Below are 27,016 nucleotides of genomic sequence, written 5' to 3'. Positions count from 1 at the left end.
GCATGTGAATATTGTCTGATTACAGGTACATGTGTGATGCTAGACCCTCCCCACCCACCACCATTTAACGCTTAACTGCTATCAACCCAAATATACTTTGAGTCTTCATATCACTGCTATTGTTCACAGCTGTAAAGTGCTGGCCCTTGGCAAGATGCTGCATTGCTCTACATATAAGCTGGCATTGCTGCACTTTACCTCAGCTTTGCCTTTCAACCGGTGTACACTATTTAGGTGACCAAAGTAGTGTGGTGTACTTCAGCGACCACTACACCTCTTATGACTAGGACTAATGGTCCCTTAGTATGATGTACCATCACCCTGATTTATTTCAGATTTCCCTAAGATCTCCATGATTGAGCGTCTAATGATATTGACAGTATCAATTAAACATTGAACTTCTAATCATTTGCTGTACAAGGTACCCTATGTGGACCTAATTCATTACAACATTTACCCCAGTAACAGACCGATGGTATTTCTGGGAAATTGATACAGGTAACCCTCTAGCTAGTGTGTTGAGCAATATATGGTGCTGAGTACACCTTTATCCTATAAGCCCGCTGGGAGTTCTTGCTTGACTATCTTGCGTGAGACTTTTTTCCCCAATAAAGACATAGGACTAATACATCTTGCAAGAAGCAGCTGAGCTACATCTCTGCCCTTCCGACTATACCTGAATAAACGGCTATTAATGGCTACCGCTGAATAGACGGGTCTGAATAGATAGGTCTTTGTACTTTCGCCTTTTCTCTGTCAAACCTGAGCATTTAATCCTCCGCCATTACATGCTTTATTCTCTCAATCTCCCATAGACTTGGTTTCATTTACACCTCTAGCCACTCACAGTTTTTGCAATCGTACTAATGGGCCAAGAGAAGTAGTGAGTTCTGAAATGATTTGGCCCCTGTCTTTAATCTTTGTCAAGATACCTGTGGCACCCTCTAAATGAATGAATATGTGCTTCCTTTTGAATAGATCCTCTAGAAAAATAAACATCAGGGAAGATGGTCTCCACTGGATCCAATAATTACCAGGTGCGCATGGTTAATATCATTTCAATTGGTACTGGTGATTCTGATTACTATGGTCATCTCAGGTAGCCCGGAACCAACTTTCCCCCATTCCGTAATAGTGCAACCTCAGTGAAGAGGAAGGGAATAGCCAACAGTGTGGCACACCTCGGTCAGGCATCGCTCACCCCTGTGCAGCCCCCTTGGATCCGGAGCTGCAGGGTTATATGGTTCCATGTGTTAAAATCATGGCACAAATTGTCGTTTACACAAAAAACCATGGCAAAAAGGCTGTGGTTTTGCCACCGCAATCCATGTAATGGATGCGGGGGACATCCTGGCAACCCCAGGACCCATTATACCATTTTTATAAGGTATCAGGATGATCCAACGTCATGTTTTTCAATGGAATTGCTCAATTTAATTAAGGCTTCTGTTATTGTTACGCTCACCTGGTCTCTGCAGGGACGTTGGGGCACGGTTGCAGCCCTCCCAGGAAGTAGGACGCTCAATCTGCTTTCACCCACTGCAAATAGGCTGTGGGTTGCTGCAATGAATTGAAACCCTGCTCCTGCGTAGATATGAGGGGACGTAAGTTTGCTGGCCTGCGAGTGAATTCCCTCTCAAACCCATCCTCCCATACTTTGAGTATTCATTAAGCCATCTATGACACAATATGTTTCAAATACAATATACAAGAGGTGGCCTACTCCTGGAGAGGGGATATACAAACAGAGCATGTGAAAGTGGTGAGATGACCAGTTTGCAGGAGTGCACCGTATGTTGACCAGATGAATCTGCAACAATTGAACACCAGGCACAGCAGTCCTCTTCTGAACCCTGACTCTGGGAAATGTTCCATGCAAAATATATTGCTACTAAAGCCCAAGATCAACATGTGGTTTTTTTCAGTTCATGTTCACACAATAAATCATCACAAAAATGAGCACCTACTGATTTGGAACATCTTCACTTTCCAAACATGTCCACACATTATGCACAAAATGGATGTTCAAAAATTCAGATCTGAAACATCTTAGCATTATGAGAGTTAAAGTGGGAAATGAAACAAGAAAAACACCAATTTCAAAGTTTAAAAAAGTATATTCATTTTTTAAAAATTGCTCCTACTTTACATTTAATCTACTATATCATAGAAATGAATTGCAGAGGGTACCCATTCAATTTACCGAAGCAAATTCCAGAGTGGTACATTTCAGTGCAACCATAATACCGAAAAATATTGAAAGTATTAATTAAATATATATAGGGTAGTGGGGCGAGGGGTAAAAATGGGTCAGGATGGGGTTGGGGTGAGGTGGGGTTATAAGGATAGAAAAACAGGGAGTTTGGGACCCCCCAATTAAAAACAAAAAAAAGAATGTTCAGTATTTTTAGGTTGCGGTGAAATGTACCACTCTGAAATTTGATTCGGTAATATCACATATGACCATTGCAGAGGCATCCACTACATATCACCTCCTAGGAAAAGGGAAAGGATGCAGACAATTGAACTTTCACAGTCCTTGGAACCATTCAGAATGGTCAGTAGAAAGGGGAGCAAGGGAGGGAAAATGTGAAGGCATACATAAGAAAGTGGAATAAATAATAAGCACTACAGCATACAGCAGTGTTATTGGAGGTAAGAGCTAAGCTGACTCAGTGGATACACAAAGGATAAGGAGGTAAAGAAAACCATAGATGAGTAACATTAAAGGGGTCAAACAAAAAATCAAAAGACCAGTGCTCATACAAACATGAGATAGTACAAAAGGGACTGAAATTAGGTCAAATGTCTATTCAAACATGCTTCCTGCATTCCAATCAGAGATCGGATTTAAGATTGGATAAGCAGGAAGCAAAAGCAGCTCCTGGGTATCCAGCATTAACCAGTGACCAGGAGCTACCACTGGGAAGCAAGGAGGTAGTACATAGTGTTCCGCAAATCTAAGTTACACATAACATGAAAAGATATATATTTATCACCCCTTATGCTTTAAATGTTGTACAGATGTGTTTGAATGGTTATTTATAGATCATTACAAATGCACAGACTTAAATTCACATGGGTTCGGCATGCATTAATTGCTATAGCAAATCAAGAGTAGCTCCTGGTAGCTGTTGGTATCAAGCAAACCAGGCTCTTCTAGGTCCTTTCCAGAAGCTAAAAAGCTCCCACCTCCCCTCAATTATGAACCCTGCCAATTAACATTCTCCTTTGTAGAACCATAATATGCACCAAGGGAAGCCTATGAGTTAATTATTTCTACACTAAGCATGCTGTAGTATGTAAAAATCTAAAATATATTATAATATACACACATATATATATATATATATATATATATATATATATATATATATATATATATATATATATATATGCATATATACATGTAATATATTTTTATTCTAATTGATGTTAGAGAGAAATATCCCAAATCTATAGTATGAAATTATGTCTGTCTCAAACCCACCTAAATCTTGAAATAAAAGCTGAAGCAGCTGTATTCTGAATAACAGTTGAAAAAAAGAAATGTACCTAGTTTTCTCTGAAATCATTATCAAGTATTGGCATCATAGCAATATGTTTGGTTTAGCACATGTTTCTTCAATTCATGGCCTGATTTGAATCTAAAAGGTTGGACTCTTTATAACAAACTATCTATAAGATGTTGGACAATAACTATGACAAGCTTTGGCATAGACCCTATTTGATTTCATCTTGTATGATGTTGATTTGGTTACAAATAACTGTAAAGAGTTGGACGTCTCAGCTTTGCTGTTGCTTCTGGAATGCTGGGGCAGGAGATCTTAACCATCTCACCATTTCTAAGGAATCAGGCTTATCCTCACAATACCCCAGCTCCTTGTATTCTTGGGGGATTGGTTTCAATTGCTTCATATACTATGGTAGATAACAGTCAAGGACTGGTCATTGCACATTTAAATTTGAGATGTCTAAAGCTTCCAGAAATCCCAAATTGCAGAAGAAAGCCCTATTATACTGATGCTACCTAGGGTTACAATTTTAATCATAATACACAAAGCTCATACACTTTGCACTATATCCCCTCTTTCACTGATGTAACGATTAAACGGGGCTCACAAAATACCTTTAAATGCTATCTGGGATTTAATTAATTCTTGAGCAAAATGGTTAAATCATCTGGGGCTTGGTTCTCAATTTTTGTCTGTTTTCCAAAGGCTTAGTACAGGAAGGAACACAAATTGGCCTTAGGCTGCTCCAACAAGCAGATTCTCCCTTCAGTAGTTCCCCTGCTCCAAAATTACTCTTGGGTAATCTGGTCCTGTTTTGGAAAAGCCCTCTGCATTCAGTCCAGTCCAGATAGGCCATTTTAAAGAGATTTCCCTACCAGCTACATTTTGTTGGAATACAAATCTGCTTCTGTCCTGTCGGACATACTCTTGTGCTTCTCTGTTTTCCCAAATCTCTCTTTTTTCAGATGTGCTTGAGCTTAAATACCCAATAAACGCCACCCATGTAGCATCCATTGACACATCAGTCATCGTGGATTGGGCAGACCCTTTTATAGGTTTCCTTAATTTTCTCACAACCAACAGGGCCCTCCTCTTACCTATATTGGCCTGTCAAATATTTGTGTCATAAAGTAACATGCCAGCTATGAATGAGCTCCACCCTTTTGGGTGAGACCAATATTAAACTGCAATATCCATGTTTGAATGATTCTCTACATGGTCATGTGATAAAAATAGAGTATTCACATTCATACGACTACCTGAGTCTGCACATATCTTTTATCATCATCATCATATATAGCTTTATGTTGGTTAACACTGAAACATAAAAGCAACAGATATTATAAAACAATCCATATATCTTACACACGTTGATTTAAACAGAGTAGCATTGTAATTGTGTAACTTAGATCATTATTAAATAGGAACCTATTTTTTTCAAAAGACATTTTGCTGATCAATAGATCAATTTCATTTGCAGCTTGAACAGACACACCTTTTTGTGAAATGTAATGCTCTCCAAGGTTAATGGTTGATGAACTTCCCTAGGCATGTGCTTCTTTGAAATTGCACTTTAATATAGATTAGCTAAAAAAAACAAGCCAAGTTGGTTTGGTTTTCTGCAGTGAAATACTTGCATTTAAATGTAGAGCTTGGAAACAGGACCCATTATCTTATATACATACAGGTGCTCTGTTTTTCTTTTTAAGCAGTATGTTATTGGGGTTCTAAAGATTCAAGCTTTTCAAATAGCTTAAATGATGAACTTGCGGTTGCTTTTTCATGACGTGTACATTTGTGCTCATTTAACATTCACATGATAGGTACATAGGTGATAGGTACATTCTGTCACATATAAAAAGAAAATGTACTATTTAATCAATATTTACTTTCAATGGAAATCAAACAAAATGTTTGTTTAACATTAATTACTTGCTATTTCAGTGTTACCTAACAGCCTGACCTTGCATCGTTTAAAAGAGGGCATCATATTCAATCAAATAATGTTTTACAATCTGAAAGCATCTAAAGAGCATGCATACAGAATTGGTTTACACCTTTAAAAAGGGAAACAGTGGTTTGAAAGGGAAAGAGAGAGTTCCAAGATCTCCACTTCAGGGCACCAGTGCTGATAGATCCAGCCACTCGCTGTAGTTTTTGCAATACGTACAGTGGTATTGGGAAGCATTTCAATTAATTGGATACACACACACAAATGTAAAAATTCAATTAGATCATTAACAAATTGTAATTGAAAAGAACTTTCATCTACACATTTAAACCTATTTCTGTGTGTTATCTGGTACATAGGTTGGAAAACGTTATTTCTATGGAGGATACTTAAGTATAAATGTAAACATGTTTTGGACCCTCATACTTTGCACATAATGTATGCTCACTTCAGGAATGCCTTAGAACAGCATACTATATAGCATTAAAAGTACAATCCTGGAGGGAGGGATAAACAAACCATTCTAGCTTTAAAAATAAACCCTACACACTCTACATCAAAATTAGCTACATTTTCTACTGCCTGATTTCGCTTTCCCCTTTCTGGAGACATTTTGACCTTTTTGCATTTCTGAAATGAAGAAAGGGTCACAAAACACTGCAAAATGGGAGGGGTCAGAGATGAGAGGCGGACACAAAGTGGTAATATTCTCAACATTAGCTATTTTAATAACAGAAAGGAGTTTGGATAAAGCCATAACTTTCCCTATCCTAACATGAATGTCCCTTCCTATGAAACTAAAACTAAATCAGGCTGACCTTGTGTCCAAACTAAATCTGCCTCACACATTCAAAAGCAAACCATGCCAGATATCCCCAAAGACAAAAGACTAGAGAGAAATATTGAATGATCCACTGCACTGAAAGCTGCACTAAGACCTAGAAAAACCAAAATAGCTGACAGTCTAAGATGATGAGCATGGGTTATATAGTTAGAAAGAAGAGGAGTCTCAGTGGAGTGGCCTGGACAAAACTGGAATTGTGAGAAGGAACAGATTGTGCATATTCAGATAAGAGCTAAGTTGAGAATATGGCAGAAGAGAAATACAATGAAAGTTAAGAGTTCAGTAGAATCCAAAAAAGATTCCTTCCATAGAGGAATAACAGTAGCTACCTTAATCGAATAATGAAATTGACTAGACGATAAGGACATTTTAAAGAAAACGTTCAAGGCAGAAACAAATGAAGGTAAAAAAGACTTTAAGAAACAGAAGGTGCATCAGAGGGACATGAAGTAGGATGTAAATGGGCAACAGAGGACACAGCATCAACTCTGTCTTCTCCTCCAGGAGCAGAGACTGCTAGACTCTCCACCAAGGTAAATGTTTCAGTTCAACTCAACAGAAATGTGCAAAAACTCAAACATATAACCTCAACCAAAACAATTCTTGTGTCAAGGGTTGGTTCCCTTCCCCTGGATTATTCCAGGAAAACTGTTCACAATGTTCTGTGTCGAGACCGGCCTCTTAAAGGCACTGCAAATGTCTCTTTTACCTAATACTCTCTGCAGGATGGCAAAAGAAATGTTCCATCCACTACAGTGGTTGGAAAATAACAGAGCGGATGTCTCTCCTAGTTTTTCAGGATGGCAAAATAGCATTTCTTTTCCATAACCCTGGTTTGGAATAGGGCAGATGAAAGGCTTTCCTAACTTTTAGGATGGTTAAACAAATGTCTTTGCTCCAATAGTTATTCAAGTATGGCAAAAGGCACGTCTTTTCAAAGTTTCTGGTTGACAAAATGTTCAATTGCAACAACTTAATATGACAAAGTTTCTATTCGATACACCAGTTAGAAGTGGGTTTCCTGGTACACTCTCCTGCCAGGAAACATCTAAACTGAAAACTCTTGATATCTTGGTTTACTCTCCTGCCAGAAATATTCCCTTTCGGGTCACACAGATCCTCTAGTGTACTCTCCTGCCAGGTTTTTCTCTCCAAAAAGGTTCACTACTTGATGCTCTTATCAGGTCCCTCTGCAATATTCACATTCCTCTTAAGCATCACACAGTTGCAATTCTTCACTAGCGTAACTATGTTGACTTCAGTTATTACTTGTGCCACTGTCCCCCACAATGGCATACCATATATGAGGGCTTGATCAAGTTCTGTCTGACAACCTTTCCTTCAATGTCTCTTGGCAATAATTGTTCTGCAGCCTTCCTCCTCTCTCCTTTGTTTCTCCAGCTGCAGGAGATCCTAGTATTTAAATGTCCTGCACAGCTGACTAGGTTCTTGACAACTAGACTGCACATTACACTTGTCATATTTCCACCACATGGACTCCTTGCTCCTCTTTCTCGTCGCAGTACCTGAGACTTTATGGACTTGGAGTCCAAGGAAGTTTCAACTGATTCTGAGTTACATTGATGAACAGTGGCATTTAAAATACAATCACCATAAACATCAGATATTGGATATGTTTTAGGTTTACCATGTACACATGAAGACTGTATAGGGTTTTGTTTAAGCAAAGTAGTTTTCAGAGTTGTATTATTAGATTGTTCTGAATAGTGAGACCATGCCATTAGAAACTCTGGAATTAAGGGATCTTCCTTGCAAGGAAGAGAAGAATATTGCTTCTCTCCGGTTGGAGTCACCACTCTCCCCTGACAGCCATCTACTCCCATATGATCTACCCTCAGAATACCAACACCAGGGTCAAGATCCGGTAGCAGCTTCCTTCCCATGCCATATGGGAGGAGGCTTTATGCTGGGGATTAGTGATGACTGTGCAGGATTTATCACAGAAAGCAGAGTGGTAGTTTTCATAAGTGAACCATATATTGAATCAGATAAGTCTGCAACAGGTCAACATGAGGCACCACTATCTTTATATCAACCGTGTTTATGAGAAAATGTTATCACTAAATGTAGTTCCCCAACAACACAAGACTGAAATAGGATTTCTTCAGTGCATTGTAAGTGATTTCAACCCGGCACTCCACCTAAGTCAATGCCTAGCGTGTGATGCACAGTTGGAACCCTTAATTATATATTTTTATCTATAAGTTCTTTTATTTCTGAATGATGTACCCTTATATCACGCCCCTCTCTTTGAATCCCCCCCCCGGTCTCACTGAACCAAGATGCAGGCTGTTTTGCAAAGTTAAAAGATTTATTTTATGAATTTAAACAATATATATATCACACTATTAATATTTATACACTGATCCCCATTGAGGTGATGTCACAACAATCTCTTTAATCAGAAGGAGTATGGATAAGAAAAATAATGCAGCATAGAATAATACTTGATATGGGTTCAATCAAATGCAATGTCACTTTTTCCCCCCGGCACACTACTCAATTCCCCCCAATATGCAGTATAAAGAGATGGAAGGAGAGAACACAGGTTTCTGGAATACAATCACCACAAATAAAGTTTCAATCCCAATTCCGCCAGCAAGCATAGAGAGAAACAGGAATGATTTCAAAACAGGTCAAATGCTTTTGAATATGGCTTGGAATGAATGGGAAAAACACTGAAACATGGATTTAATTTACTTAATTGGATTCAAAACTAGTGGGATCTGCTTTGTATAGTTTCAGGTAAGCACTAGCAATGATGATTGAATAACTAGCAGAATGAAAACTGAATTCTGAGGTCGGATGCAAGAAATAGCTTTTTTACATGTGATGAAATTAAGCCAAACGAAAGATTTGCGGCAAACCTTTCCACATGCGAGAAATGCAGTTCCGGGAAAATTATAAGGTTTTGGGTTTGTTGGAAAGCTGAGGATGTTAGCTTCAATTTGACACTTAAATATCATTTCTAGCATGCACAGTACAGAAGTTATGAAGGTTTTAGTAGAGGTCGATTTTTCTCAGAAAGAGTCAAGATTTTCAAATGAAAGATGCGCATTTGAATTACAAACAGGAATTTCTTTACACTAGGGAGGCTATGAAGATACAAGATACCCAATGGGACAGCCACCAGAACAGCGGCGCCTCTGTTCTGACTTTTGCCCGCCGAGACCTTGTCTTTCTCCAGCAAATATATTAGCGCAAAGATGAGATTATCACTACTATTATCAAAGGACTATATGGATGAGGGAAAGATTCAGGAAAAACAAAAGAGATTCTACAATGCAGTTCTGGATATGATAGATGAGTTTGGATAGGATTACTTAAGGATAAGATACTGTTCATGGACAACTCTATGCTATAGATACTCACAACTATGGTTTGGAATAGGCCCGGCAAAGATCTGGTCAAAGGGTTTGGACTGGAAATCTGCTAGCCCACCGGACAGGATTCAGGGCACCCGGATTCTGCACTCAGCATGGCACTCTGGACACTGCACGGCCTCTGGACTGGATCTGACGGGTTGGTTCTGGGTTGCAGCTATCAGGTTACAGCTCTGCTCTACTGGTTTGGATCTCTGGATTCTAGCAAGAGTTCTTGGCAAGACAGCAGAAACAGCAAGGCCCGGCTGTTCTATTTGTGGTGTTACCCTTGGAAGTCTGGGGTAAAATCAGGTTTCAAGATTTTAAAAGGCCAGCTGAGAAGGGTTCAGCTTTGGAATTGGGCCTCTCTGCTTTCAAAGTTCTGGAGTCTTGGATATGGGTTTTTCCTGCAGAGCGATTCGCCAGTAAATTAGTTGATGGATGAATCTCTCTGTCTCTCTAGGTCCTAAACTGTCCCTATTTATGTATTTCCCTAAGGGGTGGGTAGGCTAAATTATACTAAGCATACCCTCTATGAATCCTATTGGTTACGGTCTGTACTCTCTCCTGATTTGAGAAGGAACACATGGTTTCATGATGATGCAGTATTTTACAATCCAGGGTGTACATCCCCTTTGTTTCTGTACAGTAAATCTATTTTTCACGTAAATCATATTTACAATATAACCAACTTGCTAACAATACATATTTACATCACAGATTTAGTAGAGCACGTATCCGTCCGAGTTCCATCTCGGTGAGAGCTTCGGTTCAAATTTGACAGTTTTTCACACTTTTGGTTGGGTACCCAGTGTCAGATCTCTCCACATTTTTCTACATATATGCGCATGACATCTGGGCATAATCCTGTGAAGTTTCATATTTTTAGCATTATCACAATTGCTACAACATCAAAATTTCGGTAGTCCTGTCTCTGAACATCGCACAGAGTTCAGAGTAGTTTCAAACTGTGGGCAGAATTTTGATGTTAACAACCCATAATTTACAGATTTTTATAAATGTTCCACAGTTCTCTATGAGTCTTTTTCAAAAAGATATTTTCTTGGGTTTAAGATACATAAATCTGTCTGCTCCCGCCTCCATGGTTTTGCTGGGCCCAGAGCAGTCCAGGGCTCTCTTCCTGCTGGCAGTTGTTTCTGTTGACACCTGACTTTGCATTCCCTTTCAGTCCAGGAAGCCTATTGTCTCTCCCAGAGAAGCAGAACAAAATCCCCTCCTCCTTTCATTAGCATCTAACTGAGTGGTCCTGGGCAGAGAGCAAAAGGGAAGGCACCTTTGTTTGGGGCAAACTGTGGAATGTGCTTTTGAAGTCCTGTGGCCGGCATTAGTTCACTTTAAAACACTTTGTTTAAAATTGTCTTTTCTAAATAAACTTTACATTTTCAACAAATATACACACAGATCTCTTTTTCCAGTCTTTTTAAAACATAGAGATTGAATAGTAGCAACCTATATCGCTTTGGATGGCAAGTCTCTTCTTTTCCACAATTTGATCTTAATGTACCAGTTTAAACTAACAGTATAAGTAAATGACAGCTTTGACACAGGTGAGCGGCGCTACTGCGCCCATATTCTGACATATTTTCCCAGGCAAGCACCTTTTTGAATGTGGATATTTTTGTGATGAAATCTGCTTCTCCTGACATTGTGCTTATGGGGATTCCTTAGATAAGGTGATGGTGAACACCCAACAAGGATGTTGGATCTTTTCTGATGTTTGGGAACCATTATTTGCAATTTCACCAGCCAAGGAAAACTGATTTTAGAGCACTTCTGTGTTTTCCTGGCAATGCAACACTGCCTTTTAGGTAGTTCCATTTCACTCTGTGGGCAACCCAATGACAGGTTCTGGCAGTGTGGTCTCCTGTTCTACCACTGACACAGGCAAGGTAGATTGGCGGCCTATTTTTCCAGTTTCCCTGCGCACTTCTCAGAGATTTTTAGCATGCATAGGGCTATTTGGCGGCCATTCTGTTGTTTCTGATGAACGCAGCACACAGTGATGTTGCAGGGCAGAGCCTAGTGGGTCAGAACATCCCACAGCATATCCACACATTGTCATCACAAAGCTATCCACCTACTAATTAGAAGCTTCTCACTTTACAAACACTGCCACACATTATGGAGGGCTATTCAAAAATTTAGAACAGAAACAACTCAGCAAGAAGACAACTGGAATGGAAAACGAGAAATGTAAAAACACAATTTATAAAATTGAAAAAGCAATAAATTAGACTCACTTTACATTTAAACTACTACACCATAGCACCAACTGGAGACATAGCCTCTTCATATCACCTCCACTGAAAGGGAAAGGCTAGAGACAATTGACCTTTGACAGTCCTTTGAACTATTCAGATCAGTAAGTATGAAGGGAAGGAAGGAGGGTAAGTGTAAAGCATACACAATAAAGTAGAATAGAGAATAAATACATAAAGTGACAGCGGATGTAAATGCTAAGTAGCTGACGAAGTGGATACATGCATGAGAAGAAAACAGACAACAAAAGAGGTGAGTAGCATCAAGGAAATCAAACACAATCTCAAAAGAACAGAAGGTCTGACAAATGTGAGAGAGGAGAAGAGTAACTGTATAATTATGAAATCAGTCCAAATTACAAGTTAAAAGTCCTTTGCACATTTTAATTTGCTTTCTCCTTTCATTTACAAACATATATGTCTATGTTTTTGTCAATGTGGCCACAATGTGATTTTTAGATGTCTACAAAAATTAAACATTTCAACATATGTCATAACCGTTTATTTTTAGTGTTGTGCAAAGCATCACACATGTATAAAAATATTCTTCACAGTGCTGTGGGAAAGAAGGTGTGGGTAGGGCAGCATAGTACACTATGTGTGGAGTTGGCTCAGTAGACATAATAAACAAAATAGTCAAAGGATTCCACAGTCCTAACCCCTTAAACTTAGTGATAATGAAAGTTCAGCGTTGAAAAATTGGTTGAACACATCAAGAAACAACACAAGCGCATTGAACACAAATTCAAAAGAGAAAAAAGCTCAACGTGAAAAGTGCCAAAAACAAGCAAAACACAGCACGTACAACCTGGTCATGATGCTTCAACTGCAATTGTCTTGGACTTCGAGGAAAAGGTACTATTACAGGGGACCATGTCTACTGTTGTTTTGTTGAGAATATAAGGAATACATTTTGTCCATGTATGGACTCCCTCGCTTGCTTTCGTAGTAAAAGCCGAAGGTTTAAACAGTTTCCTAAAAGTCAAATGTTTCAAAACATAATTAAGTGGCGTGAGCAAAGCATTCCATAATTTTAATCTATTCCCAGCAAGTAATGCCCTGTGTTGCACTGGTATGTACATACCCAAACAATACTTAGAACTAGCTTTGCAAAAAGTCAGAGGAGAAAGATCTCAACACGAAGGAGAAGCAACAAAAAGCAGATGGGAAGAACCAGCACCTCCAACATGCTGATGATGTTCCAAACCGCAATTGTCCTGAACGTTGAAGAAAATCAACATCTACTGGAGGAACCCCTTTGGACTCTGCAAGCTGCCAAAATCTAGTTACAATGAGCAAACAGTATATGCCGGGGTGCCACAAGAAAAAACAATTTAATCAGTTAAAGACTCCAGAAAATATGCATTTCTAAAAATAAATCATTTAATTTGCGGTCTTTTGTACTACACCACACATGTCTAAAAGTGTACTTCAAAATGTTATGGAAAACAGGGTTTATTAGAAGAGGAAGGAACACTAAATGAGAAATCACAGTGTATATGGCAAACAAAACAAACAGTCCAGCTGTTCACTTTGCTGAATCAACAATCAGTTCCCACCAGACCAGAACAGACCACATATTACAAACCAAAGTTAAAAACATCATGATATTATTACAAGGGAGCTTACTCCAAATGCCTGACCAAAGAAACAAAGGTTCATCCACTTTTCTAATACTTCGATGTTTCACTTTCCCTCTTACATACAACATTAACATATTATTACTTAGTAAAAATGTTTTTCACATTGTATGCTCTATATCGCACTGCTACAGAAAGTACAGCAAAGCACTTTTATTGTAATTCAACATAATGAAAATGTCCAAACTTAGTAAGCACTCTTCTGTCTAATAACACATTTGTCTCCTCATGCTTCAAATGTGACATCCTCTTTTAAAATATTTAAACTATGCTAAAAAAAATACAAAGAACTTTTACAAGCAAAATACATGTACACAACGTAACAGGCCATGAACACCTTTAACCTACTGGTAAAGCTTAATATCTATTATATTTTTTAATTACAGTATACGCATAGCGCTTTTATCCAAAGTGCAGAACAATGTAAATGATAACTGAACAATAGTAGTAAACGGCAAAAGCATTACCACAAAATTACTTGCATGACAAGAAGAAGCGTCAAATCAAGGAACAACATCTTGTGGAACAGTAGCCCACAAAAAATGAGATTTAAGCCATTTCTTAAATTGAATCATATTTGAAAAAGAATGAATATTCACAGGAAGAGAATTCCATAATTTATGAGCTAAGAGTTAGCACAAACAAAACAAGAGGAGGCACAAGGGGGCAAGGAACAGAAAGAATACATTGAGATGCAGAGCAAAGAACCCTTCAAAGATGATATAAGGAAACCATGGAAGACAGATGAACAGGAGCGAGAGTGTGAACAAATTTAAAAACCAAACATAGAAAAAGGTACCCACATTTAAGTTTGATAGGATGACAACATAATTGAGCCAAATGTGGAGAAACGCTACAGGTGATTGAAGACCAAACATATTTTTTTACAGCAGAATGTAAGACAGAATAAAGAGGAAAAGTGCATGTTCACAAATAAAGAACGGTTGGATATCCACAAAATTGGAACCTGAATTGGGAGTCAGAACCTCAAATCTTCCCTTTCATTTTATCACACTCGAATCTGAGTCACATTTATTCAATTATAACTTTACCTTTAGAATTAATCCATGCTAGTGAGTTCCTGAGTTTTGCCTTCAGGGTTCCACAAGTGTAATTCATTTTCTGTGTTACTTTCCAAATAAACATTCATTTTTATTTGCGTTTTTTGGATTTTACAAGTGATTAAAAATCTATAGAGTATCGGACCTCAATTGATAATAGTCAGAATATGATTAATCGTCAGAGGTAACTCCTATGTTGCGAGGAATACGATGGTCTATTTATTTCGTGTATGGACTCCGCTCCTCAATAGGTAGGTAAAAGTGATGGAAAAGATGATCCCTTCTAGTTACTAGGATCAAAAAGCGATCTGATATAGGGATCTCCCTGATCCGTGTTGATCTACTCAGGTTGCAAAAGAAGCCGACCAGTTTCAGTGGTATAAAGATGGATGTCACCACTTTCTTCAGGGCTGGGGACACGCACCAACTTTGTTGTGCGGTTGCATTATTTATTGTTTCCCGGCTGGAAAACGACTGTTGTGTTTCTCCTAGGAAGTGGGAAGTGTGTAAATAAATAAATGTTACGCTCACCTGACTCCCACGGAGGCGCTGGCCTGGTTCGCGCTGCTGTGACCTCTTCTAAGGTGATGCGCAGGGTTCGGAAGACGGACTGGACAGGGCCCCCAAATCTGGCTTGTCTGGCTCGCAGAAGTATCCTTCTGTAGGCGAAAACAGGGGATTAACTGTCTGCGGGGTAATGCAATCGGCCTCCCACTTTCCCCTCTCACCCTCCTCGAAACCCTTCTGTGATTTCCCGTAGCGTCTTACCTTAGGGTCTGGAAGGACGAGCTCTCCATCCTGCTTCTGATGCAGGGGCGCATTGGTATCCAGTTACTTCACTGGATTTTCGGATTGGTGAGAACCAAACTTGCTTGGCTTCCAGGTAAGTTTTTTGATAAGAGGTTCCCCTTGTGTCCATGCATTAATGTACTAATGCTAGTGTCTTTTTCCCCATACGGGCCGGGGTACGGAATGCCGGGGAACAGGCACCGACCCGAGATGAGAGGTGAAATCCTTGTTGAAATCAGGTAAGTCTTTAATGAGCGTTTTTTTGGTAATGTCTTTTCATTCGCTCATTAACGCTGATGTCTTTTTTTCCCCTTAGGGGCCGGGGTCCGGAAATGCCAGGATGCGGTGCGGACACGAAATGAAGAGGGAATGAATCAACAGGTAAGTCTTAACATGGAGATTTAGCTTTCCTTATTCCCTTCTCTCTCTCACCTTTTGTTCTGGTCTTTTTCTCCCTAGGCGCTGGGGCGTGACTGCGAATCCGGATGATCGCTGCTGAACATGGAGGCGCCCTGTAAAGGTGAGTGGAATGCGGCGCTGCAGCGATCGACGCAATGAGCTTTTAAATTAAAGTCTTCCTTTTCAGGATTGTCGGCGAGATGTCTCCGGGATGCGGATTTAGCAGGTAAGGACTTTTCCTTCTTCTGTTCTCTTCTTCTCTTCCTTTGCAGGTGATCCAGGATGCTGGCAGGCGTGGCAGAAGTCAGGATGCAGGAACAGACACGGTGAGCGTCCAGCTGCTAGATGCAGAACAACGCGAAGCACGTGTGGCTGTTCGAGTGGGGTTTAAATAGCCTTGGAAGAAGTTCCAGGTATGTATCCTTCCTCCAATCAGGTATGTATCCTTCCCGACCACGCCCGGATGGTAAATTAGTCCCAAAGGTAAAGTAGTTCCTTTCAGGCCTCAAGGAGGCCGGGATCCTGCAGCATGGTCTGCATCAGGTAAGTGCACCCAAGCACTCCCATAATGAGCCTGGCGCATATGGCGCCAGGACTGATGTCTTTTATGAGCCTGGCGCCATAGGCGCCATGACACTGTCCAAAGGGCCCCTACATGGGGTTGCTGGGTCCTTCCTTGGGGACTGGATGTCCGCTTTCGGGGACGCAGGGCTTGCACCGGCTCCCCGGGAGCGGGCATCATGACAGCACTCCCCCCCAAGGCCCCTCCCAAGGTTGTTCCCTCCGGGGGTTTTGGTTTGTCTGGGAAGAGTCGGTGGAATTTCCTGACTAATTGAGGTGCATGCACATAGTCGCTGGGTTCCCACGACCTCTCCTGAGGTCCGTACCCCTTCCAATCAATTAGGTAGAACAGTTTTGACCTAAACATTTTTGAGTCTAAAATGTTCTTCACTTAGAATTCGGGATCCCCATCTATTAGAATAGGTTCTGGAGGTTTGAGTAGTCGGGTTCCGGGTACCACTGGTTTCAGAAGTGACACATGAAAAACAGGGTGAATTTGCATACTAGCTGGTAAATCAAGTTTAACAGCCACTGGGTTAATTATTGCCATAATAGAATGAGGTCCCAGATATTTTGGGTTAAAAGTTCGAGGCCCTTTGAGTGGTAAATGTCTGGTAGCTAACCACACTTGATCCCCAATCTGATACGGAGGTGCTCCACTCCGATGTAGATCAGCATTCTCCTTGTATTTTCTCTTGGCTTGTTGTAAATGCGTAGTTGCCTCTTTGAAGGCTTGGGTAATTGTAGAATGCAGATGTTCTACTGCAGGCATTCCGAGGTTCTGAGGTGAGTCAAGGTTTGAGGTTCGAGGGTGATGCCCAAACAAAGTATAAAAAGGACTGTGGCCAGTTCCAGAGTGTACCGAATTATTATATGCGTATTCGGCTATCCAAAGAATGTCTTTCCAGTTGCTTTCAGATTGCTGTAACATACACCGTAAGTACTGTTCAAGGGTCTGATTTGTCCTCTCGGTCTGACCATCGGTCTGATGGTGGTGACTGGTCGATAATCTTACGTCGATCTGCGCCATTTGACAACATTTGCGCCAGAAGTGGGAAATGAATTGGCTTCCCCGGTCAGAGATTAGTATAGATGGGAATCCATGTAGCCGAACAATATTTTCGAGGAATTCTTTGGCTAGGACAGAAGCTGAAGGTAAACCTTTCAAAGGAATAAAGTGGGCCATTTTGGAAAACAAATCCACAATTACCAGAATAGTATTGTACCCCGAACAAGGAGGCAGGTCCGTAATAAAATCCATTGATAGGGTGTGCCAGGGTGCTGGTGGTATGTCTAGAGGTTGAAGGAGACCGGCTGGTCTTTTCTTTTGACTTTTATTTTGGGCGCAAACACCACAGGACATCACAAAAGATTTAACATCTTTTCGCCAAGAGGGCCACCAAAATTGTCGTTTCACCTTTTCCTCTGTCTTGGCAATACCGGGGTGTCCCTCTATTAATGTATCATGATAACCGGAAATAACTAGTTAGTGTAATTCCTTATGTGGCAGGAATAAGCGTCCTTGGAAATAAGGTAAACCATTATCTATGGTAAAGTCTGATCCCTTTTGTATCCATTCCTGTAAGGTTGTAGGGTCCAGGAGTTGTTTCACTCTGGCTTGAATGTCTTCAAGCGTCTGTAACAAAGTCATGCCTAGAATCCTCTGTTCGGGAATTATTGGTACTGGTTCTGAGTTTGTATCAGATTCTCCCATTCCAATTCGGGATAAGGCGTCTGCTTTGCCATTCTTGCAGCCAGGTCGATAGGTAATCACGAAATCAAATTCAGCGAAAAACAAAGCCCATCGGAGCTGCCGTGATGACTGAGCCTTGGTGGTTTTCAAATACTGTAAATTCCGGTGATCAGTGATCACTGTGATGGTATGTCGAGCACCAAGCAGATAATGCCGCCAGGCTTTAAAAGCGGACTTAATGGCTAACAGTTCTTTGTCCGTGATTGCATAATTAATCTCGAGTGCCGAGAATTTTCTGGACCAAAATGCTACGGGATGCAGTTGGTTGGTTTCGGGATCTCTTTGGGACAGGACAGCTCCCATGGCTAGGCTGGATGCGTCAGTCTATAGGTGCGGAGGTAAACTTAGCTTTTAAATCCTGAAAAGCCTGCTCGGCTTCTTCAGACCATTCAAAACGTTTATTTTTCCTCAAGAGTGCAGTAATGGGTTGTACCACGCGTGAAAATTCCGGGATAAACCTGCGATAGAAATTGGCAAAGCCGAGCATGCTTCGAACCCCTTTTACAGAGCTAGGTGATGGCCATTTGAGGATGGCATCCACTTTTCTTGAGTCCATTCGGACTCCTTTGGGTGTCAGGATGAAACCTAGAAACTCGACTTCTGTGGTATGGAAAACACATTTCTCCAATTTAGCAAATAGTTTGTGTTGGCGCAGTTTTTCAAGTACTGCCCTGACGTGTTTTCTGTGATCAGATTCCGAAGAGGAGTACACCAGAATGTCATCGATATATACGACAACACAAACATCGATGTGTTCCCGAAGGACATCATTCATGAAGTATTGGAAGGCAGCCGGCGCGTTACACAATCCGAAAGGCATCACCTGGTACTCGAATAATCCGTATTTAGTATGGAAGGCAGTTTTCCATTTGTCGCCTTCTTTAACTCGTACCAGATGATAAGCCCCCCGGAGATCTAACTTGGTGTATATGCAAGCGTCCTTCACCTGGTCAAGGAGTTCAGGGATCAGAGGCAGAGGATAACGTTTTTTAACCGTTATCTGGTTCAATGCGCGGTAATCGATACAAGTTCTAAGGTCGCCTTCTTTTTTGGGCACGAAGAACAAAGCCGAGGATGCCGGGGACTTTGATGGGCGAATGAAACCATTAGCTAGGTATTGATCCAAATATTGTCTCAAATGCAGATTCTCAGGTTCGGTAAGGGCATAAATCCTGCTACAAGGGGGTTGTGCACCGGGCACCAGATCGATTTGGCAATCGTACGATCTGTGAGGAGGTAACGTGTTGGCCTGTTCCTTTTGGAAGATGTCCTGAAAGTCTTGGTATTCCGGAGGTAGTTGCATGGAGGCAGAGGTTACAGATGCTAGATTAATCTTCAGGTTTTCTGGGTAGCAGGTTTGTGTACAATCCGGGAAGGTTATTCTCTTAGCTCGCCAATCAATTCGAGGATTATGTGTCTCTAACCAAGGGATTCCAAGAATAACCTGAAACTGTGGAGCCTTGATTACATCAAACACAACACCCTCCCGATGGCCGTTGGGACCAATAAGAGTCACCTCAGTAGTGGAATGTGTTACCGGTCCAGAGGAAATTTCAGTTCCATCGACTGTGGTGATGACATCTTTGCTGGTTTTAGGACGGAGAGGGAGGTTAATCCTAGAGACCAATTCACGATCCACGTAGTTTCCAATAGCCCCACTAACGATGTATGCCTTTATTGCATGCAACCGCTTAGGCTGTTCTGGATATACGAGAACCATTGGCACAATGAAATGCGAGGTCTGAGAGTTAGTTTTCAAGCTCGGCAAGCGGACCCCTACACTTGTCGGGCAGAGTCGTTTCCCGAAACAGAGTCTTCCTGGTTTTTATCAGCAGCTCCTACCGCCTTTCGGGGCGGTTTTGCCGGGAAATCTCGTAGAAAGTGTCCAGAATTCCCTCAATAAAGACATAATTTTAACTGCCGCCTCCTTTCAGGTTCCTTTTGAGTTAAGGGTCCTTTAACCCCTCCAATTTGCATAGGCTCAGAGACATCAACTCCCTTGGGATTAGCATGGGTCTTGACCAACACCCGGGTCTCAAACCTGGACCGATCTGCTTTTCTGTTTTGAAGTCTGTGATCCAATTGGACCACTAAGTCTATATACTCTGTGCATTCTTGGGGCGGATTTACAACTTGGGCCAAAACATCTTTAAGTTCTCCGCGAAGGCCTTGATAAAACAACGTGACTCTTTTATCCTCTGGCCATCCCGTTTCCACAATTAGTCTATTAAAGGTTGCAATATAGGATAGGAGGTCCTGATTGCCTTGTCGCAGGGATAGAAGTTCGTCATTTAGAGCCTGCCCCTGAGAGTGTCGAGCAAATAACCTTTCCATGCTTGCTTGAAACCTTTGAAAATCACGGAGAATCGGGTCATCTGGAGTAACCAGTGGAACTGACCAATCGGCAGCGCAGCCGCTGAGATATGACAATACAAAGGCTACCTTGGTCTGATCATTAGGGAAGGCCCCAGGTCTGCATAGGAAGTGCAAACGACACTGATTCATGAATACGGTGAATCGTTTGGGGTCCCCAGCAAAGCGTTCGGGTGGGGCCAGCGGCATGTTTCCAGGTAGATTAATCTGCACAGGGTTACTGGAAACCACAGGAGCGGGGTACCCTCCGGAACCGGGTAGAGGAGTTTGCCCAGCTTGACCTTGCAAAAGCTGTCTGGCCAGGTCATCAGTTCTTTCCTTTGATATTATTAATTCCCTTCCGAGGGCATTAGTCTCTTGACGAGCGGCATGTACTTCGGCCCGTAATTCCCCCAGTAATTGGGCCAACTGATCAGTCTCAGAACTTTCCATACCGCCTGGGTGGGAATTTGTAGGAAGGCTTCGCGTTCTGTTACGCTCACCTGACTCCCACGGAGGCGCTGGCCTGGTTCGCGCTGCTGTGACCTCTTCTAAGGTGATGCGCAGGGTTCGGAAGACGGACTGGACCGGGCCCCCAAATCTGGCTTGTCTGGCTCGCAGAAGTATCCTTCTGTAGGCGAAAACAGGGGATTAACTGTCTGCGGGGTAATGCAATCGGCCTCCCACTTTCTCCTCTCACCCTCCTCGAAACCCTTCTGTGATTTCTCGTAGCGTCTCACCTTAGGGTCTGGAAGGACGAGCTCTCCATCCTGCTTCTGATGCAGGGGCGCGTTGGTATCCAGTTACTTCACTGGATTTTCGGATTGGTGAGAACCAAACTTGCTTGGCTTCCAGGTAAGTTTTTTGATAAGAGGTTCCCCTTGTGTCCATGCATTAATGTACTAATGCTAGTGTCTTTTTCCCCATAGGGGCCGGGGTACGGAATGCCGGGGAACAGACACCGACCCGAGATGAGAGGTGAAATCCTTGTTGAAATCAGGTAAGTCTTTAATGAGCGTTTTTTTGGCTATGTCTTTTCATTCGCTCATTAACGCTGATGTCTTTTTTTCCCCTTAGGGGCCGGGGTCCGGAAATGCCAGGATGCGGCGCGGACCCGAAATGAAGAGGGAATGAATCAACAGGTAAGTCTTAACATGGAGATTTAGCTTTCCTTATTCCCTTCTCTCTCTCACCTTTTGTTCTGGTCTTTTTCTCCCTAGGCGCTGGGGCGTGACTGCGAATCCGGATGATCGCTGCTGAACATGGAGGCGCCCTGTAAAGGTGAGTGGAATGCGGCGCTGCAGCGATCGACGCAATGAGCTTTTAAATTAAAGTCTTCCTTTTCAGGATTGTCGGCAAGATGTCTCCGGGATGCGGATTTAGCAGGTAAGGACTTTTCCTTCTTCTGTTCTCTTCTTCTCTTCCTTTGCAGGTGATCCAGGATGCTGGCAGGCGTGGCAGAAGTCAGGATGCAGGAGCAGACACAGTGAGTGTCCAGCTGCTAGATGCAGAACAACACGAAGCACGTGTGGCTGTTCGGGTGGGGTTTAAATAGTCTTGGATGAAGTTCCAGGTATGTATCCTTCCTCCAATCAGGTATGTATCCTTCCCCGACCACGCCCGGATGGTAAATTAGTCCCACAGGTAAAGTAGTTCCTTTCAGGCCTCAAGGAGGCCGGGATCCTGCAGCATGGTCTGCATCAGGTAAGTGCACCCAAGCACTCCCATAATGAGCCTGGCGCCTATGGCGCCAGGACTGATGTCTTTTATGAGCCTGGCGCCATAGGCGCCAGGACACTGTCCAAAGGGCCCCTACATGGGGTTGCTGGTGCCTTCCTTGGGGACTGGATGTCCGCTTTCGGGGACGCAGGGCTTGAACCGGCTCCCCGGGAGTGGGCATCATGACAATAAACCCTTTTTGATTCGGGATATAGTGAAAGAACCCTAATCGAATCCAGGACCCTGATAGATGGGAGTTTCTATAGCTCTATTGGGGCGACCTCCTATTCCTGGATACTACAGACTGAGCTCTTTCAACAATAAATAATTCGACCACACAACAAAACTGGTGCGTGTCCCCAGCCCTGAAGAAAGTGGTGATATCCATCTTTATACCACTGAAACCGGTCGGCTTCTTTTGGGACCTGAGTAGATCAACACGGATCAGGGAGATCCCTACATCAGATCGCTTTTTCATCCCAGTAACTAGAAGGGATCATCTTTTCCATCACTTTCACCTACCTATTGAGGAGCGGAGTCCATACACGAAATAAATAGACCATCGTATTCCTCGCAACATAGGAGTTACCTCTGACGATTAATCATATTCTGACTATTATCAATTGAGGTCTGATACTCTATAGATTTTTAATCAGTTGTAAAATCCAAAAAATGCAAATAAAAATGAATGTTTATTTGGAAAGTAACACAGAAAATGAATTACACTTGTGGAACCCTGAAGACAAAACTCAGGAACTCACTAGCATGGATTAATTCTAAAGGTAAAGTTATAATTGAATAAATGTGACTCGGATTTGAGTGTGATAACACAAATAAAGAACAACAATAGATAAGACCATATAAAACAATACCTTGCAATAATGTTTTGCTAGAGGCAATTGTTAACACATGACAGATTCTCTTAATAATAAAAAGATGAAAACAACAAGACTGAACTAGACTGAAGAAAATGAAGAATCAAAGATAAAGCCTACATTGCGAGATTGTAGGCCAAAAGGAAATTGAAGCACAGGGAAACAGATAAAAAGGGGAGATCAAATAGAAGACAAAGCTTGAAAGGACAGAATGTTAGTATTTTTGGGAATGAAGGCACAGAAAGCAAGGAACATACAAGATTTGACAGCTAAGAGACAGGCATAAAAACACTGATGAATAGCGCCATCAAATGGAGGAAAGGAACGCAAACTGTATCATCATCGTAGACGTGAGCTTGAAAACCATGTTCTGAAAGTAAGGAGGCTAAAGATAAAGTATATAAATGAAATAGAAGCAGGCCTAAAACAGAGCCCTGGGAAACACCATACGAAAGAGAATAAGAATTTATGAGAAATCTCCTCTATGAAACAATAATGGAATGATTAGATAGATAAGAAGAAAACCACTGAAGAACCATGCCAGATATCCCCAAAGACAAAAGACTAGAGAGACATATTGAATGCTGCACTAAGACCTAGCAAAACCAAAATAGCTGACAGTCTAAGATGATGAGCATGGGTTATATAGTTAGAAAGAAGAGGAGTCTCAGTGGAGTGGCCTGGACAAAACTGGAATTGTGAGAAGGAACAGATTGTGCATATTCAGATAAGAGCTAAGTTGAGAATATGGAAGAAGAGAAATCCAATGAAAGTTAAGAGTTCAGTAGAATCCAAAAAAGATTCCTTCCATAGAGGAATAACAGTAGCTACCTTAAACGAATAATGAAATTGACTGGACGATAAGGACATTTTAAAGAAAACTTTCAAGGCAGAAGCAAATGAAGGTAAAAAAGACTTTAAGAAACAGAAGGTGCATCAGAGGGACCTGAAGTAGGATGTAAGTGGGAAATAGACGACACAGCATTAACTCTGTCTTCTCCTCCAGGAGCAGAGACTGCGAGACTCTCCGCCAATTGGAGTTCATCCTATTCTGCATGAGTCCCGGGAATCATCACAACAGATAACACACAGGGCTTTCACTACATATGCAACCGCCCAGACTACTTCAGCAAGCGGGCATGTCCCACAATACATACATATATCTGTTTGGTTTATTTCCCACAGTTGTTGATGCACTTTATATTTACCTCCCAAGCTAGGGAGAGGGCCCACCACAATTTGTCCTTCTACATTCATTGGACACATCACAACCAGACACTGGCATCTATATTCCCAGGTAAACAAATACAATAGCAACATCAATTGTTTATACTATTTCTTACACCATTTTGATTTGCCTCTTATGGCACAACCTCTCCTCCTTAGGAACCACCATGGGTGTACAAGGCACAACCAGACTAGACGTTAGAAAGCCACGCAAGGCTCCATCTTACATCTAATTTATCGTGATTGTCTCCAGGAACTGATCAGCTCTCCACTTAAAGCACGAGCCGAACTTGGGATCCAAGTCCCAGCAGGTAAAATAAAGGCCGGTGACCAGAGTGCTAATTCATAGTATCAATGCTTAGTAGTCACAGACACTGATTGAGAGGTTTCACTCACATTATTTTTATGTATTTGCACACAGGGTCTTCAATTTGATGCCCTGATGAAGGCGGCCGTAATAATTTCTGCGAACGTGAAGAGTGCAGGGACCAGTATTCACCAGTTGGGCCCCCACCCCTTTAAATTGCGTTTGTCAGTCATTATCACGTTGCCAAATATATCTTTTACCTTAAGACCCTAATATAGGATTCACACAGCCACAGGACTAGGAGTACAACTCTGAAATCCAATAACTACTAACAAGCATTCCATATACTGGAATAGTCATTTTAACTGTTGAAATATCGATTCTATGTCAATTTCAAGCATCAAATTGATGTACTCTGGGATGTAAGAATGAAACAAGATTACAGAAATCAATCACCCAGTTACACATTACTTTTCAATTTTCGATTTTTATTTTAGATATGCACTAGGAACATTAATGAATCTTAATTGATGGGATACCTTGTCATTTATTTATGTTGTGTTATGCATCGATATTTGATTTAGATTTGATCTTTAATGACTTTCTTTATCTTACTTTTTGTATTTAGAAAAATGTGTGTATTTTGTATGTCTTATTCTTTAAAACAAAAATAAGTTTTGAACCACATGAAAAATTAAAAATTATATGACCTTTCATTGGGTTTTCCATTTCACCTACAAATGTTGTACATGTACGAGTTAAGTGAGTTTGCTCCTTCAGATTAATTGTCCACAAACCGCCACAAATAAGGTGTCTGGACAATGGAATACTAAATTAGACATCCATAAGACTTTGGATAGTCGTTACACTTTTTCTTTTCTTTTGAGATATAGGCAGGGGCACACCCATATTTGTAAATATGTTATACTGAGGCCCAATACCCCTACCTTTTCAGGCCTCCCCCTATAACCCCAGAGTTGCTGTGCTAATATCTTCTGACAGTCTCTTTGTATCAATGTCCTTGTGCCGCTTGTATAGCACAATAACAAGATAGGACTTAAACCAGTGTAGGACAAGGTCACTGACCCCCATGCGCTCATGTAGAGTGTCCGTGAGTGCCTCATGGTCTATTGTGTCAGGTAGAACCAGGTGGCACGGGTGGCCATTGCCAAGGGTTAACCAAGTCCTAGGAAGAGTACCAGCACGCCTGCTCGTGGCATACTCCCCTCCCCTCCATAACATTCTCATAAGTGTTGTAAGACAGGTAAAATGATATGGTAGGTGGGTAGATGTGTTTCAGCATTTTGCTTTTAGGACAATCAAATCAAAGTTCACTTCCAATTGCCAAAATGTTCTTAGTTCAATTGCCAAGAAGCATATGTATTGTAACCAAAGGGCTGGAAGCAGGGAAAGGACATGTAGTGATGATTGCAAATAACATCTTGAAGGACATGGTGCCTCGACATCCTGAATGAATCCACAATATCAGTCCCTCTTTGCCCCTTGGATTTACTCTTGTAGCTCTTCTACAACAATCTTTGGTTGTGTACTCGCTTTAATGATGCATCTGTGACATCTGTATTCATGGTACTTTCTCACATTCTTGTTGGAGGTTTTAGACCTCTCATACTCTATTGATCCAGGCCTGCTTAGTTTGGTGTGGTTATTTCCCCTTTAGTGTTTCCCCCTCTCCTGGGTTCTTTCTTTGAAAACTATCTTGTTCACTTGATAGTCTTGCCTGTCCTTCTTTATTATAAGATTGAATGCCGCAGTTTCTGCCTTTCCATCTTAATGCTCATTTAGTAACTTCCCTCCTTTATCTGGTCTTTGTTTGGAGTATTCACAGACTTCCCACACAGAGTTATTCATTCTCCTTGTTATCATCTTTACACAGTTCCTATTACACAGGTTTATATTAGGTAACTCATTATTAGTACTGGGACGAGTTTCTCTTCCTGTCCTCTGCTGCCCTAGAGGCCTCCCGCTTCTCCCCTTCGCCCCGTTACCTCCCTGTATGTCAAGGAACATTGCAGACCATGGCATTTGCTCGGGTGATCCGCTTCGGTACTGCTTTTCTCGTTCCTTGGTTTCTTTATTCTATTGGTGGTTTGTAAAGCACCATACAAGCGTTAGAAATTATGTTGATATTGTAATGCTCAACTCAGAAGAATCTCCGTTAAAGGTGGCATGGTATGAGGTCGCAGAACCCTCTTCCTTACTAGAGAAGCATGAGGGCAGAGCAAGGGAGGAAAGGATGAGGAGAAATGAAGGTGGTCCACACCTATTTCTGAGATAAGGCAAATGCATACACGAATAGACATAAAATGATATGTAATTACTGTAACAAATGTGCAATATAGT

This window comes from Ambystoma mexicanum, chromosome 7q (genome assembly GCF_040938575.1).
Source record: "Ambystoma mexicanum isolate Mex_15411 chromosome 7q, UKY_AmexF1_1, whole genome shotgun sequence".
Classification (NCBI taxonomy): Eukaryota; Metazoa; Chordata; class Amphibia; order Caudata; family Ambystomatidae; genus Ambystoma; species Ambystoma mexicanum.
This window is presented reverse-complemented; position numbering follows the sequence as displayed.